Source organism: Salvelinus alpinus, chromosome 24, assembly GCF_045679555.1.
Source record: "Salvelinus alpinus chromosome 24, SLU_Salpinus.1, whole genome shotgun sequence".
Taxonomy (NCBI): Eukaryota; Metazoa; Chordata; class Actinopteri; order Salmoniformes; family Salmonidae; genus Salvelinus; species Salvelinus alpinus.
Window position 1 is genome coordinate 3,466,226 of NC_092109.1, and position 19,406 is coordinate 3,485,631.

Consider the following 19,406-nt stretch of genomic DNA (forward strand, 5'->3'; position numbering starts at 1 on the left):
CAGAAATTACTATTTTTGGAGTTCCAAAAAACAATCATTCTCTGACCTTTGCCTCCCTGTTAGCCAGCAGAAGGATTTTAAAGGGTTGAAAATCTATCAATCCTCCCTTAGCCTCTCTTTGGCTCAAAGATCGATCTGATGCTGTTCCTAAATTTTGAAAAAATTATGTATACTATTCGAGGGTCAACCACCTAATTGTATTCCACCTGGGACTCGATGATATCCTATTTTGAACAGTTCCAAAAACTTCCTCCAGATTCATATTCTTGGCCCCACCCCCACCCCTTGAGGTTACTGCAATATAGGCCTATAAGATCACCTAATCACCTGAAATTGTTAGGCTATTACATTTTGCCTTGTATTGAAGTAACATTGTTGTATACTTTTGTTTAGTTTTCTGACATGTAACTCAATGACGTTCCCTTTTTAAATGTGTTTGGAGGCATTATGAGGGGGGACGGGAGGAAGGAGGTCGAAGGGCAACAAAAAGGGGAAAAATTTACAGTCTCTTTTTATCTTTAATTCATTGTGAATATAAAATTATATATACAAAAAAAGACTGTAGAATACTATACTACACACTGTAGTATCCCTCGAGCATGTGTTGTACCTACTATAGAATGTTGTAGTATACTGTAGAATACTATGTCTGCAAAAAACACTACAGGTCCGCAAAAACACGACACTTTTTTAACTATGGTAAATACTACAGTATCAAATTTGCATATACCCTGCCCATTCCCCTCCTCCATATGGGTGGCACAAATTGGGATAAGTGAGAAACCTACATTCCAAGTATAGACCATAGTGTTCCCATACAGGTTAGAGAAAACAGCAGAAGTTCTGAACTATCCGGTCAGACCCCAGTCCTACAGTACCTACAGGTTCTGGAAAATGTGCTCTTTTAGTATTTCTCCAGTAGGTTTCCTGAAGGAGAAGGCCTCCCCTTCTATGTCAAAGATACCATAGTAGCACCATAGTATACTATAGCATTTTGTTCATGTGGGTAGCCACATTAAGTTGAATTAACTTCTTCACTCGAGTTCTGTATCATTTAGAGTTCGATATTCCTATTAAATATTACCTTGTCTCAGCAAAACTGGGCTTTGGAGTGTATTCACAGAACAGAGGGACCTCTGCCTCAGTTTGACAGATAGCACACACACACACACACCCAATGGTCTTTCCCTGTTCTGTTTATAAAGCCATTACTTGGGTAAATAACCCCTTCAGCTATCTTCTCAACACATTCTCTTCAAGGAAACAGCGCATTTACAGCGGCACAGTAGAAAATGAATTTCAAGCCAAGCTAATGAGCTATTCCCCATAAAGGCCAGAACTCAATAAAGGCAGTGGGTATAGGAAGCCATCTTGTTGTGATAGAGCCAAATATGGACATTTGCGGTAAGAATTTTCTGTTCCCATTTACACACATTAATCCCTGTGGCTCATAGAAAATACCTGATATAGCACAATGCGCCCTTCCATGATCACAATGCCTAGAGATTAACAGGCTTCTATAGTGTTCACCCAGCAAACATGCCCACATTGGCACGATGTGGACTCAATGTGGGCTAAAATATTGGCCCCATGTAGGCTGCCCACATTGGGCCAATGCACCTTTCCGCAGATTTTCATTACAATGCATAAATTGTATCACTTTAAGCTTGAAAGATATTCAGTGAATGTGTTATATTGTATCAGAAAGACAGCCAAGTTGTTGCTATCATACATACAGTATATTTTTTGAAAATAAACTGTTCAGTTTTTCATATGTCACATGCACTTGTTTAAGACTTCCTCATTGGCAAGATTCAAGAGTCAAAAGAATTGGCATCACACAACAGAACACTTAGGGCTCGATTCAATCAGATCCGCTTTAGCTAACATCCGAGTAGTTGTTGTTTTGGCGGTGTCGAAAGTGGAACTGTGTTAGAGCTGGCAAATCCACAAGAGACTCCCGGCATAAGGCAGACATTGCCATTGGCAATGTGGGAGTCGCATTAACAGAAATTCCACACAGCCTTGTTTACAAGTTTGAACACTGGAATGTGAGATGCAATCTACACCTCAGTTAGGATTATAGAAAGCCTCATTATTTAGTTGAATTATTTTTCATTGTGAGCGTAATTATTTATATTTAGCCTACACTTTCTCGTTTTGAACATATAACACCAGTGGAGCTTCATGACAATGCTGCTCACCTTAGTTCCACCTCCGACACTGTCAAAATATCCGCTATGCGGGTGTCTGCTATCACAGGTTATGCTTGATCTGATTCAATCTATGCCTTAAATTGGAATGACACTTCTCAGTAACGTTTGCACAAAAGCGAGATGAGCAAACCCAAATTATTTTAATGAATTGCCGCCTCTACATTATGTAATAGCTGGGCTTGGTGTGGGCTAGCCCGTGTTGGGCTTGGTGTGGACTTTGTTCGGCTGGCTTGGGTTTGCCCGTGTTGGGCTGGTGTAGACTAGTCTGTGTTGGGTTGATGTGGGCTAGCCCGTATTGGGCTGTTGTAGGCTAGCCCGTGTTGGGCTGATGTGGGCTTGGTGTGGGCTAGCCTGTGCTGGGCTCGCCCGTGTTGGGCCGGTGTGGGCTAGCCCCTGCCCACCTTGCCCACAGAATACTCACATTGTGCCAGTTTGTAACTCATGATTGCTGGGCAGTTTTATATACACACTGTCCTTTGGGTTGTATCCCACTGATGCTAAAAGGCATGGTTACATTAACATTAATAATACAACATATTGTAATGACAAGAAGCAGTAGTTGCTGAAGTGAAAGAACTGGAAGAGGGAAGGCTGAGAAGTGGGTCTAATAAAATCACCACTGTGACATGGGATTTATTCTCCTTCAGTGAACTTTCCCTGACAATGCACCAGGGCATTAGTTTGTTTCAACTGAGCTAGTTCATAAGTTGGCATAAGCCTAACTCTATAACAAGAAAGAAGCTTCATAACTTCACTTAAAAATGATTTTGACTGCATTGGAAATTTGACCTAGATCAAGTTTCTCTCGATTTAAAATGTAAAATAATTGTGTTCTCTATGACGCTGAGATATGATTGTTTGTCTTGAATTGGTAGTATTCTTCTTCTTTAATCTAGGCTGTGAATTAATTATACCTTCCCCTTGACTTAAAATTGGATATCAATAGCAAAACTTAGTTGAATAATTTCTCTCACATTGTCTTGTAAAGATCAGTAATAAACCAGTCAAGGTGACGTAGCTACCACCTGACAGCACCATAAATCAGTGCACACATATTTGCCTTTGTGGTTTCATTTTGCGTAAGTATACAGCTTCACCAAATAATGCAGCATTTCCCAAACTCGGTCCTTGGGAACCCAAGGGATGCACGTTCTGGTTTTTGGCTTTAACAGGAGTATGATGATGGTGCCGCAGGGCTCTGAACCAACTATGCTATTTTGTTTGTTTTTTCATATTTTTTGTAACTCATTTTGTACATAATGCTGCTGCTACCGTCTCTTATGACCGAAAAGAGCTTCTGGATATCAGAACAGCGATTACTCACCTGGAACTGGATAAATCATTTTTCTTTAATGAGTCAGACGAGAGGGATTTACCCCAGACACCCGAACAGGCCTCCATCCCCGTCATTCGCAGGAGAAAGAGACGGAGGTTTCACGGACGGAGTTAGGGGTGCCTTGTGAGGATCCAGCGACGAGTGGCTAATCTGCCTTTGCCATCGCTACTATTGGCCAACGTACAATCGCTCGATAATAAACTACAAGCACGTATATCCTACCAACGGAACATTAAAAACGGTAATATCTTATGTTTCAACGAGTTGTGGCTGAACGACGACATTAATTTTTTATTTTTTTATTTCACCTTTATTTAACCAGGTAGGCAAGTTGAGAACAAGTTCTCATTTACAATTGCGACCTGGCCAAGATAAAGCAAAGCAGTTCGACACATACAACAACACAGAGTTACACATGGAGTAAAACAAACAATCAATAATACAGTAGAAAAATAAGTCTACATATAATGTGAGCAAATGAGGTGAGATAAGGGAGGTTGTCACGTTCCTGACCTATTTCTGTTAGTTTGTTGTATGTGTTAGTTGGTCAGGACGTGAGTTTGGGTGGGCATTCTATGTTGTCTGTTTCTATGTTGGTTTAAGGGTTGCCTGGTATGGCTCTCAATTAGAGGCAGGTGTTTGGCGTTCCTCTAATTGAGAGTCATATTTAGGTAGGTTGTTTCACAGTGTTCGTTGTGGGTGGTTGTCTCCTGTGTCTGTATGTATGTTCGTGCCACACGGGACTGTAGCGGTTGTTTGTAGTCGTGTACCTGTTCGTGAGTTCTGCGTTTTATGTAAGTTCGCATGTCCAGGTTTGTCTACTCCGTTTTGTTGTTTTGTTAGTTTATAGTCAAGTTCGTGTTTTCGTCTTTTCTGTAAATAAATATGTCATCACAACCCGCTGCGCCTTGGTTCAATCACTACTCCTCCTCTTCGGTTGAAGAGGAGGAGGACTACCGTTACAGAACCACCCACCAAATAACCAGAACCAAGCAGCGGTGTAACGGGAGGAACGGACAGCGCACGAAGCAGGATTTATGGTCATTGGGAGGGGGATACAGAAGCGGGGAGTGACTATGGTGGTGTGGGGACAGCGTCCGGAGCCTGAGCCACCACCGTGGTCAGATGCCCACCCAGACCCTCCCCTAGACTTTGTGCTGGTGCGCCCGGAGTTCGCACCTTAAGGGGGGGGTTATGTCACGTTCCTGACCTATTTCTGTTAGTTTGTTGTATGTGTTAGTTGGTCAGGACGTGAGTTTGGGTGGGCATTCTATGTTGTCTGTTTCTATGTTGGTTTAAGGGTTGCCTGGTATGGCTCTCAATTAGAGGCAGGTGTTTGGCGTTCCTCTAATTGAGAGTCATATTTAGGTAGGTTGTTTCACAGTGTTCGTTGTGGGTGGTTGTCTCCTGTGTCTGTATGTATGTTCGTGCCACACGGGACTGTAGCGGTTGTTTGTAGTCGTGTACCTGTTCGTGAGTTCTGCGTTTTATGTAAGTTCGCATGTCCAGGTTTGTCTACTCCGTTTTGTTGTTTTGTTAGTTTATAGTCAAGTTCGTGTTTTCGTCTTTTCTGTAAATAAATATGTCATCACAACCCGCTGCGCCTTGGTTCAATCACTACTCCTCCTCTTCGGTTGAAGAGGAGGAGGACTACCGTTACAGAGGTAAAGGCAATAAATAGGCCGATGGTGGGCAAGGAAATACAATATAGCAATTAAAACACTGGAATGGTAGATTTGACAGTAGATGAGTGTGCAAAGTAGAAATAGAAATAATGGGGTGCAAAGGAGTGTGATAAACCCTCCCATGTCATAACCTTTCTGGGACCTGAGGCAGTATTGAGTCGTTTGGATGAATGAGGTGCCCAATGTAAACTGCCTGTTACTCAGAAGCTAGGATATGCATATAATTGGTAGATTTGGATAGAAAACTCTAAAGTTTCCAAAACTGTTAAAATATGTCTGTGAGTATAACAGAACTGATATGGCAGGCGAAAACCTGAGGAAAATCCATCCAGGAAGTGACATTATTTTGAAATGGGTGTTTTTCCATTGAAAGCCTATCCACCATATAAAGGGATACGACCTAGATTGCATTCCCTATGGCTTCCACTGGATGTGAACATTCTTTAGACATTGTTTCTGGCTTTTATTCTGAAAAATGAGAGAGAATGACCACTTTGAGTGAGTGGACAGTGGAAAGTCCCAGAGCTGTTTGGTGCTCGCGACCTAGAGCCTTTCGTTGTTTTTCATTTATATTGACAACGCTATTGTCCGGTTGAAATATTATTGATTATTTAGACAAAAAACTACCTGAGGGTTGATTATAAACATTGTTTGACATGTTTCTACGAACTTTACTGGTACTATTTGGATTTTTCGTCTGCCTGTTGTGACCGCCTTTGAGCCAATGGATTACTGAACAAAACGCGCCAACAAAACTGAGGTTTTTGGACATAAATATGGACTTTATCGAACAAAATAAACATTTATTGTGTAACATGGAGTCTTGTGAGTGCAACCATATGAAGATCATCAAAGGTAAGGGATTAATTTGTTCGCTATTTCTGACTTTTGTGACTCCTCTACTTGGCTGGAAAATGTTTGTATGGTTGTGTGTGCTGGGCGCTGTCCTCAGATAATCGCATGGTTTGCTTTCGCCGTAAAGCCTTTTTGAAATCCCACACATTGGCTGGATTAACAAGAAGTTAACCTTTATTTTGATGTATTACACTTGTTATTTTATGAAAGTTAAATATTTATAATACTGTAATTTGAATTTCGCGCTCTGCAATTTCACCGGATGTTGTCGGGGTGTCTCGCTAGCGGCACGCCTTTCCCAAACAGGTTTTAAGTGTGCTTTCACCCCCCCTGACGAATAGCCTCGCCACCAATACAAAGTAATCCCTTTGACTATGCAACTTGCGATAATAGCCAACAAGCGGATTAAGACATCACTGGTTTACTTTGACTCAATCAGCTGGGTTTTAATCTATTGTGTTTGATGGTCCAGTGGTTGATTTTGACAAACGTTCCGAGACCGTAGGCCATCATTTAATTTGGAAATCAATTAAGGAAGTTTTATTTTAATGAAACAAGGACCATAATGTTTACATTTCAACCGGTTAGCGATAAGGAGCATTTGAATGGGGCCAAAGGGTTCATTATCATTAAGACGAAAGGCCAGCTGAGGCGATAGTCTCTAATTTAATTAGGCTAAAATGTTTTGCCATTGATTAAGGTACCACCACTATTCTGTAATGGCTCTGTGTGCGTTCCTTTGTCCCCATTTAGTGACTCAGCAAATTCAAAAACAGTATGTCTTCCAAGTCCTCATTGAAAAGCCTCACCTATTCTGTGTCTGGCCATTTAGAGACCTTCAGGTTTGGCTGACGTCGGTACAAATCAAATGAGCACTCCCATTTCTGAATTACAGAATTCTACTTCAGAAAATGTGTAGATTATTTTTTACCTAACCTATTTAAGATCATTCATATGTGAACAGATGCCAGAGTACAGTGCAGAATTTGAGAATGATCCACTTAAAACATTGGTTCCTTTTGGTGATTAATACACTTAATTGCTGATGAAAGTGCATCAATTGTGCTGTTTATCAAACAAGGTCCATTACCTAATGATGAGCCATCAGGTTGGCCCCAGCGCTGAACCCTAGGTAACCCCATAAATACATATCCTCAACCCTGAGTGACTTTTTAGCTCACAGATAAAAAAGGCTTTCTCGCTCTGAGGTGTTGTCTCCGGTTTGAAAAACATGCGGTGTCTCCCCTAAATAAATAATACAGAGAACAGCTAGAAGAGGATTTAAAACCAAATGTGTCTGGCAGGAAGAGATTGTATTTAGGACAGATCTGTTCAAAGTTCTCCCCTGGATATTTTTAGGGTTCACCTGTCATGTATCTGTACAGATTAGCTTCTGGGCTTTCACCAAACCTTTTTTTCTCTCTGAGGTGAAGTTCATGATAAAGAAGTTGTTAAAGCTAATTAAATGGGTAAGAATTTGAGGTCCTTAGCCAATCCTTACTACTTATCTCACCTGTCAATCATTATATGAACCAATGGTAAAACAAGGGCTTGGATCGGCATCCTAAATCAATTGTCTTCCAATGTGCTCAAAGTCATAGCTTCTGAAGGAATTTTGATTGTCACAGAGTGGAACACGGTCCTGATATGTAACACCAAAGCCTTGGCCAGAAGATATAGGCTCTATCGGCGACTCAACAAGACAGAAATGGAAAAGCTACATCACTGTACCTTTGTCATAACCTTTCATAACCTTTGATTCAGACTACAATACTTGTATTTCCACCTTCAGTGTTGCCAGTAAGAGACAATGGCTCAGTTGTGGAGTGCCACCATAAGAGATGGATTGAAATTGACAGAAAGGGTACCTGGAGGGTCATGCTTTTTCAATTTCAGTCAAGGGGAGGGTTTAGTATTTGTTGATGTAGTCCAGGGGAGTGTCATGTAATTTGTAATTGATGAAATGGCAATATTTCTCAGTGTTTTAGAATTAGTTGCTTATTAGGCTATATATCGATGTGTGCCCGACGCCGCCCCTCATCTCTGAGAGGCTACAAAGTGCAAGCACAAGTCATATTTCTACGAAAATGTACTTCCTAGTGTTTTGCGCTGCTGGGATGGTGTAAATAAAACTGGGCTGCAGTACATCAAATCCAATCAAATCTTATTAGTCACATGCGCCGAATACAATAGGTGTAGACCTTACAGTGAAATACTTACTAACGAGCCCCTAACCGACAGTATTCCAAAAAATATAATATCTTGCGCAACGACTAGTCTATAGCCTATGTTCTGTTCAGTTTGAAGAGGAGAGCGGGATGATGAGGAGGACAGAGGTCAACTTTGATAGCTTGCTACTACTGTAATTGATTATAATAAAACAATGTTTCTTGCCCATGACGTATTGAGTTATTAACATCACAATAATTCAGATAAGTAATTTACATTGTGGTGCTGAAACTTGAAGCAATCAAAAAATTGACAGTTCATGGTGCTGAAATGGACAGTTCATGGTGCCAATTTGAGTAGGCATAATTCATTTCAACCGTAGACTTTACTAATACTAACACTTTGTGTTGGAACCTATTTCTTCCTATTTAAGAAATAAGAGGTAAACCTACCTGTTTGACAGACGAAATCTGGCTATAGGCTGCTATATCCATAGATTTGTCGGCCAATTCCTCTACCCACCACTCTTTAAATAGCCTACCTCCGTGTTAGTGAAGGGCTGTTAAGTTAAAACCAGGACTAGAATTTAACAGGTATGAGAGGGTATGCCATAGGACTACCGTCCACATATTCTAAGTCAGAACCGTCCAGAGTAGTGATGCTAGACAGGCGGGCAGGTGCGGGCAGCGAGCGGTTGAAAAGCATGCATTTAGTTTGACTTGCATTTAGAGCAGTTGGAGACCACGGAAGGAGAGTTGTATGGCATTGAAGCTCGTTTGGAGGTTAGTTAACACAGTGTCCAAAGAAGGGCCAGAATGGTGTGGTCGGCATAGAGGTGGATCAGAGAATCACCAGCAGCAAGAGCGACATCATTAATATATACAGAGAAAAGAGTCAGCCCGAGAATTGAACCCTGTGGCACCCCCATAGAGACTGCCAGAGTTCCGGACAACAGGCCCTCCGATTTGACACACTGAACTCCGTCCGAGAAGTAGTTGGTGAACCAGGCGAGGCAGTCTTTTGAGAAACCATGGCTGTTGAGTCTGCCGATAAGAATGTGGTGATTGACAGAGTCGAAAGCCCTGGCCAGGTCGATGAATACGGCTGCACAGTATTGTCTTTTATCAATGGCGGTTTATAAACAGCGCTTTGGTCAATGATGTGTTATGCTCAAAACACGAAGTAAAACACCGGGGAAAGATGTGACTCCGATGCATAGTGGTATATAATTGTTTAGTTTCTTTGACATTCATAGGCTGAGCTACAACCTTCTATAGTCGATTATACAAAGAATGGAGTTTGCGTGGGAACTAATCTAATTCTGTCACTATCAGTTCATTAAGTTCATTAATCCTTGAGGGAAATACTTGTGACCTTCCATCATTGGGTTAAGCCATGGAAGAAGAGAAGCCAGGAGTTAAAGCTCACCTTTTTCAGGCGTCAGTGGGCCTACTCTCTGTCTGGGGTGGAAAGGTAGGTCTAACTTCTGAAAGTGCCATGCTCAGATTCCTAATGACGGCTCAGATTGAATTACTTGTTAACAGGGACAGTTTCGTTGCAAACAACAAAACACTGGTTTGGCATCGGAGAAATATGATAAGATGAACACAGGCCTATGTCTCTGTCCAGTCCTAGCCTGTAATTTAGGTAATTTGTGTGGTATTAAAAAATATTCTGCTAATATGTAAAATGACGTAGAATTGCATGACATTTTATCTGGACCTGCAAATACGATGATAGATTCATGCAAGGATTTTAATATAAAGGAGATGTTTCCAACCATATTCTTGTCCACGGTGGTCTGTGAACCCGGCGGCAGGTAGCCTAGTTGTTAGAGCGTTGGGGCTTGTAACCGAAAGGTTGCTAGATCGAATCCCCGAGCTGACAAGGTAAAAATCTGCAGTTCTGCTCCTGAACAAGGAACTGTCACTGTTCCTAGGCTGTCATTGTAAACAAGGATGTGTTCTTAACTGACTTGCCTAGTTAAATAAAGGTAAAAAAACAACCTTCTATCCCGCAGCCCTGTGTGCTATCAAAAGTCCTGCGTTGCCATGCCATTTTTACAGGACAAAGAACAGTTTTTAAAACGGCATATCTGTCCAAGAAGTGAGGGTAAATGGTAAGCATGTTCTCTGCTTTCCACTCTGTTTTAATAATTATTTTGGGTATATGGGAGGGTCACTTGTTTTTTTCAAGTGTTCAGGGTGGGTTTAGGTTACATATATTTTGCTGAAGGGAGGGCCATCCATTTTCAATTCAGAGGTCTGATTTTGTCCATGTAACCCTTATTATAAATAGTGTGGCCAACAGCCATCATGTCAGTTTCATTCCCACATAGTCCCCCTGCACATCCCGTACCTTGATACAGTTCTTACATGACTGCTGTACTACTCCACACAATATTGCAGTGTTTTGGCAATCATAAAACAGCCAGCTAGGGAATAGACTTATATATTATACGGTACCATAAAGTCTCACCGAGAGCCAGTATGAAATGCCCTCTCTGACAAAAAGATGCCCAAATATCGATGTGTTTTCATCCGCTGCAGTGCCATAATAAAGAATAAGACATTAAAATGTCGATAAATGTGGTCGACCATGAGGAATAACATTATCAGTGATTATAGTGGGACGGTAAAAACCACTAGGGTAGTCGATTATGGAAACTCCATCAATTAAAACATCTCTATCACACACACATCTTTCACACGCTTTCTCCACTCTCTCTCCCCCCATCTATCCCCCTATCAGAGAAGCTGAGTGGGTGAATTATTATTATTATTACGCCTTTATTTAACTAGGCAAGTCAGTTAAGAACAAATTCTTATTTACAATGACAGCATACCGAACCTGGACGACACTGGGCCAATTGTGCGACGCCCTATGGGACTCCCAATCACGGCCGGATGTGATACAGCCTGGATTTGAACCAGGGACTGTAGTGACGCCTCTTGCACTGAGATGCAGCACCACTCGCGAGCCTGAATTGTTGTTTGAATCTGCTTGTTTGAAACGCAGATTCAAGGTTTATAATTGCGATTTAAATTTAAACTATCATTATATACGCTTGGCAGAACCTGTCGAGAAGTGAGGTTTCTCCGGCAATTCTGACACACCTGTAAGTGGCATTCAACAACAGGCCCTTTCTGTGTAATAGCCCCCTGCTCACCATAATGGCTGGTGTGTCCTCTTATTTGTCATTACAGGATAGCTGTGTAGACAGAGCAGGACAAACAATCAAGGTTAATATCGTGTGTGACGCCCAGTCTTCCCACTTCTACTGTGTTCTGCTAGGCTCTTTCCCACCTTGTTGATTAGCCCCTCGCTAATTCCCCATACGAGTCGCCTCTGTGCCCACAACAACTGTGGAGAAGACACTGCAATTAAAAGTCTCCCCGATGCCATTAGTAACCATCGGAACACTCCTCTGGAGGACTCTCTCTATTCTCTTTGTTTACAGGCTTCCAGTTGACTCATTCATCCCCCTCCTCTCCCCTGTAACTATTCCCCAGGTCATTACTGGAAATGAGAATGTGTTCTCAGTCAACTTACCTGGTAAAATAAAAATTTAAAAATAAAAAAGGCACACGTTTCTTCTTAACTCTTCAAAGATCCTTGAAGTCCTTGTTTTGAAGTGTGGATGCCATTTCCACTGAGTGTACAAAACTAATATTCAGTTGCAACCCCCTTTGCCCTCAGAACAGCCTCAATTCGTCTGGGGGAAGGACTCTACAAGGTGTCCGAAGCGTTCCATAGGGATGCTGGCCCATGTAGAGTCCAATGCTTCCCACAGTTGTGTCAAGTTGGCTGGTAGTGTATCTTTTTTCCGACTAGCTCGTTCCATCTCATTGCACAGAAGCTCAATTGGATTGAGATCTGGTGACTAGGCAGGCCACTGCAGTAAACTGAGTTCACTGTCATGCTCGTGGAACCATTCCTGGGCAATCCTAGCCTTGTGGCATGGGACATTATCCTGTTGGAAAAATCAATTCTCAGATGAATACACTTTATCAAGGAGCCCGGTGTGTGCCATGTAAACACACCCCACATCATCACACCACCACAACCAGCCTGCAATGTTGACAAGCGACATTACGGATGCATGTACTCATGTGGTTTTCTCCATACCCATCAGTGTGAAACAGCAGGAACCGGGACTCATCAGACCAGGCAATGTTTTACCAATTCTCCAGTGTCCAGAGTTTTCGTTCCTTAGCCCACTGCAATCGCAGTTTTTTGCTGAAGTGGATCTCTGCATGCAAATCATGGCTTTCTGTCATACCTTGTCCATAGACTGCTTACAGGGTTTTGTAATTTGGGTGAACTATCCCTTTAACCAAGTCATTAAACTGGGGTGCTGACTGGAATAGGATTCTCATTATTCTACATGAGGAAATAGCAAGAGCAGTTGTTAAATTAGTATGGTTGTGTTTTTACAATTTCTCCATATACTTCATTCAAATCAAATAATATCTAATTTTATTGGTCACATACTCAGCAGAAGTTATTCCGGGTGTAGCGGATAGAGTGCAGTAGTGTCTAACAATTCACAACAGTAGTATCTAGCAATTCACAACAGTATTATCTAGCAATTCACAACAGTAGTATCTAGCAATTCACAACAGTAGTATCTAGCAATTCACAACAGTAGTATCTAGCAATTCACAACAGTAGTATCTAACAATTCACAACAATACACACAATCAAAAAGTAGAAAAATGGAAGTAAGAAATATTTAAATATTAGCATGAGCAATGTCAGAGTGACATTGACTAAAATACAGTAGAATAGAATACAGTATATACATATGAAATGAGTAAAGCAGTATGCAAACATTATTAAAGTGACTAGTGTTCCATTATTAAAGTGACCAGTGATTCCATATCTATGTATATAGGACAGCAGCCTCTAAGGTGCAGAGTTGATAGAGGTGGTAGCCGGCTAGTGATGAATATTTAACAGTCTGATGGCCTTGAGAAAGAAGCTGTTTTTCAGTCTCCCGGTCCCAGCTTTGATGCACCTAGACTTATCTCGCCTTCTGGATTGTAGGGGGGTGAACATGCCGAGGCCTGGTTGGTTGATGTCCTTGATGATTTTGTTTGGCCTTCCTGTGATATCGGGTGCTGTAGGTGACCTGGAGTGCAGGCAGTGTGCCCCCGGTGATGCGTTGGGCAGACTGCACCACCCTCTGGAGAGCTCTGCGGTTGCGGGCTGTGCAGTTGCCATACCAGGCAGTGATACAACCCGACAGGATGCTCTTAATTGTGCATCTGTAAAAATTTGTGAGGGTCTTAGGGGCCAAGCTGAATTTCTTCAGCCTCCTGAGGTTGAAGAGTCACTGTTGCGCCTTCTTCACAACACCGTCTGTGTGGGTGGACCATTTCAGATTGTCAGTGATGTGTACGCCAAGGAACTTGAAGCTTTTCACCTTCTCCACTGCGGTCCCATCGATGTGGATAGGGAAGTCCACGATCAGCTCCTTCATTTTGTTGGCACTACTCTGCCAGGGCCTTCACCTCCTCCCTGTAGGCTCTCTCCTCATTGTTGGTATGTAATCATCCCCTATACATTTCCTGATGAACTCAGTCACTGTGTCCGTGTATACGTCAATTTTCTTCTCAGAGGCTACATGGAACATATCCTAGCATGATCAAAACAATCTTGAAGCATGGATTCCGATTGGTCAGATCAGTGTTTAATAGACCTTAGCACGGGTACTTCCTGTTTGAGTTTCTGCCTATAGGAAGGGAGGAGTAAAATATAGTCATGATCTGATTTGCCGAAGTGAAGGCGGAGGGCCTTGTAGGCATCCTGGAAAGGGGAGTAACAGTGGTCAAGCATTTTTGCAGTGCGAGTACTTTATTCAATGTGTCGATAGAACTTTGGTAGAATTTTCCTCAAATTTGCTTTCTTAAAATCCCCAGCTACAATAAATGCGGCCTCAGGATATGTGGTTTCTTGAGGGTCGTGTGACTATAACCGAAGAGAATTCTCTTGGGAGGTAATACGTTCGGCATTTGATTGTGAGGTATTCTAGGTCGGGTGAAGAAAAGGACTTGAGTTTCTGTACGTTATCACAATCACACCATGAGTAGTTAATCATGAAACATACACCACCGCCCTTCTTCTTTCCGGAGAGTTCTTTACTCCTATCTAAGCGATGTACTGAGAACCCAGCTGGCTGTATGGACAGGGACAGTATATCCCAAAAGAGGCATGATTCCATGAAACAGAGTATGTTCCAGCCCCTGATGCCTCTCTGGAAGGAAATCCTCGCCCTGAGCTCATCTACTTTATTGTCCAGAGACTGGTCATTGGCTAAGAGAAATTGATGATAAAATGATTATGGGGGCTGTGTTGTAGACTTCAGTGCAGCTTTTGACATTATCGATCATAGTCCGCTGCTGGAAAAACGTATGTGTTATGGCTTTCCACCTCCTGCTATAATGTGGATAAAGAGTTACTTGTCTAAAAGAACACAGAGGGTGTTCTAAATGGAAGCCTCTCAAACATTATCCAGGTAGAAGCAGGAATTCCACAGGGTAGCTGTTTCGGCCCCTTGCTTTTTTCAATCTTTACTAACGACATGCCACCGGCTTTGAGGAAGGCCACTGTGTCTATGTATGCGGATGACTCAACACTATACACGTCAGCTACTACAGCGACTGAAATGACTGGAACACTTAACAAAGAGCTGCTGTTAGTTTCAGAATGGGTAGAAAGGAATAAGTTAGTCCTAAATATTTCTAAAACTAAAAGCATTGTATTTGTGACAAATCATTCACCAAACCCTAAACCTCAACTACATCTCGTAACTAATAATGTAGAAATTGAGCAAGTTGAGGTGACTAAACTGCTTGGAGTAATCCTGGATTGTAAACTGTCATGGTCAAAACATTGATACAACAGTAGCTAAGATGGGGAGAAGTTTGTCCATAACAAAGTGCTGCTCTGCCTTCTTAACAACACTATCAACAAGGCAGGTCCCACGGGCCCTGGTTTTGTCACACCTGGACCACTGTTCGTGTGGTCAGGTGCCACAAAGAGGAACTTGAGAAATTGTAGTTGGCTCAGAACAGAGCAGCACAGCTGGCCCTTAAAAGTACACGGAGAGCTAACATTAATGACATACATGTCAATCTCTCATGGCTCAAAGTGGAAGAGAGATTGACTTCCTCATTACTTGTTTTTGTAAGAGGTGTTGACAAGCTGAAGGTACTAGCACACAGCTCGGACACCCATGCATACCCCACAAGACATGCCACCAGAGGTCTCCTCACAGTCCCCAAGTCCAGAACAGACTATGGGAGGTGCACAGTGCTACATAGAGCCATGACTACATAGAACTCTATTCCACATTAGGTAACGGATGCAAGCAGTAGACTCAGATTTAAAAAGCAGGTAAATAATACACCCTATGCACCTAGCGGGACTGTGAAGTAACACAATAACACAAACATAGGCACAGACACATGCATACACACACATGATAACATACGCACTATACACACACACGTACACATGGATTTTGCGTTGTAGATATATGGTAGTGGAGTATGGGCCTGAGGGCACACACTTAGTGTGTTGTGAATTCTGTAATGAATGTATTGTAATGTTTTTAAAATTGTATGACTCTCTTAATTGCCGGCGCTCTGATATCCAAAAGTTCTTTCCGGCTGTATGTAATAAGAAAAAAAACATTCTGGGCTAATAATGTAAGAAATAACACACACAGAAAAATGTATACTGCAAAGTTGCATAGGAACTAGAAGCAGAGCTGCCATGTCTGTTTGCGTCATCTAGTCATTAAGTTGCTATTACGAACGGGTAAGGGAACTGTACAAAGGTAAGAAGAGTAATCTTTAACTTGATCACCTGAAACGAAAGTATGAATATCGCTTTTAGTTTTCTAGGAGAATAATAATATATATATATTTTTTTATTTAACCTTTATTTAACCTCTCTAGGGTATGTGGGACGGTAGCGTCTCACCTCGTCAACAGCCAGTGAAACTGCAGGGCGCCAAATTCAAAACAACAGAAATCCCATAATTAATATTCCTCAAACATACATGTATTTTACACCATTTTAGAGATACACTTGTTGTAAATCCAGCCACAGTGTCCGATTTCAAAAAGGCTTTACAACGAAAGCAAATCAAACGATTAAGTTAGGTCAGAGCCAAGTCACAGAAAAACACTTTTCCAGCCAAAGAGTCACAAAAAGCCGAAATATAGATAAAATGAATCACTAACCTTTGATGATCTTCATCAGATGACACTCATAGGACTTCATGTTACACAATACATGTACAGTATGTTTTGTTCGGTAAAGTTCATATTTATATCCAAAAATCTGAGTTTACATTGGTGTGTTATGTTCAGTAGTTCCAAAACATCCGGTGATTTTGCAGAGAGCCACATCAATTTACAGAAATAGTCATCATAAATGTTGATGAAAATACAAGTGTTATACATGGAATTTTAGATCCACGTCTCCTTAATGCAACCGCTGTGTCAGATTTCAAAAACACTTTACGGAAAAAGCAAACCATGCAATAATCTGAGTGTGGCGCTCAGACGACAAATCAACCCAAAGAGATATCTGCCATGTTGGAGTCAACAGAAGTCAGAAATAGCATTATAAATATTCACTTACCTTTGATGATCTTCATCGGAATGCACTCCCAGGAATCCCAGTTCCACAATAAATGTTTGATTTGTTCGATAATGTCCATCATTTATGTCCAAATTCCTCCTTGTTGTTCGCGCGTTCAGTACACAATCTAAACTCACGAAGCGCGGGCAGGTCAAGGCAAAAGTTCAGACAAAAAGTCATATTACAGTCCGTAGAAACATGTCAAATGAAGTATAGAATCAATCTTTAGGATGTTAACATAAATCTTCAATAATGTTCCAACCGGAGAATTCCTTTGTCTTCAGAAATGCGATGGAACTCAAGCTAACTCTCACATGAACGCGCATAGTCAGCGCATGGTCAGCTCATGGCAGACCTTACTCAATCCCCTCTAATTTGCCCCCACTTCACAGTAGAAGCATCATACAAGGTTCTAAAGACTGTTGACATCTAGTGGAAGCCTTAGGAAGTGCAACATGACCCTATTTCCACTGTATCTTGGATAAGCAAAGAGTTGAAAAACAAAAAACCTCAGATTTCCCACTTCCTGGTTGGATTTTTTCTCAGGTTTTTACATTTACATTACATTTAAGTCATTTAGCAGACGCTCTTATCCAGAGCGACTTACAAATTGGTGCATTCACCTTATGATATCCAGTGGAACAACCACTTTACAATAGTGCATCTAACTCTTTTAAGGGGGGGGGGTTAGAAGGATTACTTTATCCTATCCTAGGTATTCCTTAAAGAGGTGGGGTTTCAGGTGTCTCCGGAAGGTGGTGATTGACTCCGCTGACCTGGCGTCGTGAGGGAGTTTGTTCCACCATTGGGGTGCCAGAGCAGCGAACAGTTTTGACTGGGCTGAGCGGGAACTGTACTTCCTCAGAGGTAGGGAGGCGAGCAGGCCAGAGGTGGATGAACGCAGTGCCCTTGTTTGGGTGTAGGGCCTGATCAGAGCCTGAAGGTACGGAGGATGATTTTTGCCTGCCATATGAGTTCTGTTATACTCACAGACATCATTCAAACTATTTTAGAAACTGCAGAGTGTCCTCTATCCAAATCTACTAATAATATGCCTATTCTAGCTTTTATGTCTTTGTAGCAGGCCGTTTACTCTGGGCATGCTTTTCATCCGGACGTGAAAATACTGCCATCTACCCCAAAGAAGTTTTAACATCTGCTAACCATGTGTATGTGACCAATACAATTTTATTTTATTTGTCTTTTAACAGGACGTTTTTTGATCACCAGGTGAGGCAAAAGTACAATGTTTCTAAGGTGTGGGAGAAAACAAACACATTTCTAGTCAACAGCTGTGATATAAGGCGCCTCATCTCCGTGCACAAAACCCTGACCTGAACATTAACAGAAGACACCATGAGAGTAATTAGCTGATCATATGACACAGCTGACTAAAACAGATGCTCCCTATGTCTGGTAGCCCTAGGAACTGTTAACCTATAGCCTGGAGTAGCCTCGCACACACAGGAGGTGGTCAGAGACAATGGGCTTCCTCTCTACTCTTTAACAGATCATTTGGTGTTCAGGCCCCCAAGGGATGTGGGTTGTGGATAGGATACTCTATCTGCAAGCATGTCAGTGTTTTCTGGATGTTGTTGCGATGTTGGCTTGAGATGAAATAGTTATCACATAACCTCCTAGCTGCTGCTAGCGACACTGGTTTATTCATTCAAACCAGCGTTTTTGACTCTCAGGTCCCAGACAAATGAACAGGCTATATTAACTCCTGAGCCTGCTATTGTTTTACAATTTAAGTGGGATACATGGTGTTTGTCTCTATAATGCCCAGTTATCTATCATAAAGCTATGACGATAAGTTTATCAGATGACAATAACATACACTTACCGTTACCTCTTCACATGCACTCGTCTAATTAATTATACCTGCCATTACCACTAGTGTGAAATATGGCACAGCAGTGTTTTAATGTACTGTACCTTTACAGACATTGGCATGTGGTGTCACACACAGTTAATATAGTTATCATACATTTACTATTTCTGAATTAAATCAAAACAAATATATAGAGGAACTAATATGGTTGGCTACTCTGCCCAAAAGGATACCTCATTTAGCTGGTGAAAGTTGAAGAAAAGTCTATAAACTCGTAAGTTATTCACTAAAATGTTTTACTCAAGCTGTATTCTCCCCCCGTTAATTGGGCCCTCTGAAGAGGAGCCCTTGAAAGTCTTTATCGAATAGGAGGAGACGTCTGCTCAAAAAAAAAATCGTCCCAAACACGGCATCTCCATGGTGTGTATTAGATTATCCATTGGTTCAAGTTGTGGCCCTAGAAGCAGACAGTAAAGCCAACCAAAGGGGATGAGGGGGGTGGTTATGATTATAACCCGCTCCATTGGTTGGAGAAATCCAATTGGGCTCTTGACTAAACAGACACCAGGTGGTCGGAAGCAGTCTGTCAACAACCATTGGAATGGGGAAAGAAACACTTTCAGGTTTTTTTCCCTTTCACTATCATTAGTTAT

The 19,406-nt window shown here is 41.7% G+C and overlaps 1 protein-coding gene and 1 non-coding gene across 2 annotated transcripts in view; both read left to right on the top strand.

Moving 5' to 3' along the window:
* Positions 1 to 19,406, top strand: part of LOC139551680 (pro-neuregulin-1, membrane-bound isoform-like) — a 68,247-nt gene that overhangs the window by 6,153 nt on the left and 42,688 nt on the right. The window lies entirely within an intron of this gene.
* Positions 893 to 945, top strand: LOC139552897 (U7 small nuclear RNA). Its single transcript, XR_011670558.1, has one exon. It is a non-coding gene; the product is annotated as a U7 small nuclear RNA (small nuclear RNA).